Below are 765 nucleotides of genomic sequence, written 5' to 3' on the forward strand. Positions count from 1 at the left end.
AGGGCTGGGAAACAGGTGGAAAACCTCAGGTAATCACAGGAGTGGGAGAACGCAGGAAGTAGAACCAAAGACAAGACGAGACAGAGACCCAGACTTCAAAATAAAACAGGACACAGATCCAACATGTATAAGACCAGACCAGAAATCAAACCATACATAATCACAAGACATGACAGTAACCTGGCTAAGAAATGAACACAGGAAAACATAGACTACCAAAATAAAATAAAACAAGACACCAAACCACAACAGTTAACGCCGTTAATAATGCGTTTAACTGACAGCACTAGTCTACTGGTAATTGTAGATTGTGTCAAATTGTAATTATATAAGTGACTATTAATTTCAATTTTTGCCCCTTGTCTCAGAAATATATTTTGCTGTTATGAACTTGTAGAGGGACAAGTAATTGCACGGCAATATTTGGAATTGTTACAGCTCTAAAGAAAGGAGCTGTAAATTAACACTTTTGTTGAGGCTTTTTATTGATTTTTCAAAAACCTTCTCTTCCGTTTTGTCCCTTTTTTCCGCTTTTTTTCAATGTTTGCCACTTTTTTGACGTTTAACACGACGTAACACTAACTCATTAACTTTAGTTCTTTTTGGAATTTATGGTCAATGAACCTCATTTATAGGAAATTATACTTAATGTTTGAGTTAGAAAAGCCGAAATTAGGAATTATTTTGACTAATATTAAAGGAATGGATGTTGATGATAATCACAGAATGGAATATGCCAACTTTTACTCAATACTATTTCAAAAC

The sequence above is a fragment of the Etheostoma spectabile genome, chromosome 11 (assembly GCF_008692095.1).
Source record: "Etheostoma spectabile isolate EspeVRDwgs_2016 chromosome 11, UIUC_Espe_1.0, whole genome shotgun sequence".
Taxonomy (NCBI): Eukaryota; Metazoa; Chordata; class Actinopteri; order Perciformes; family Percidae; genus Etheostoma; species Etheostoma spectabile.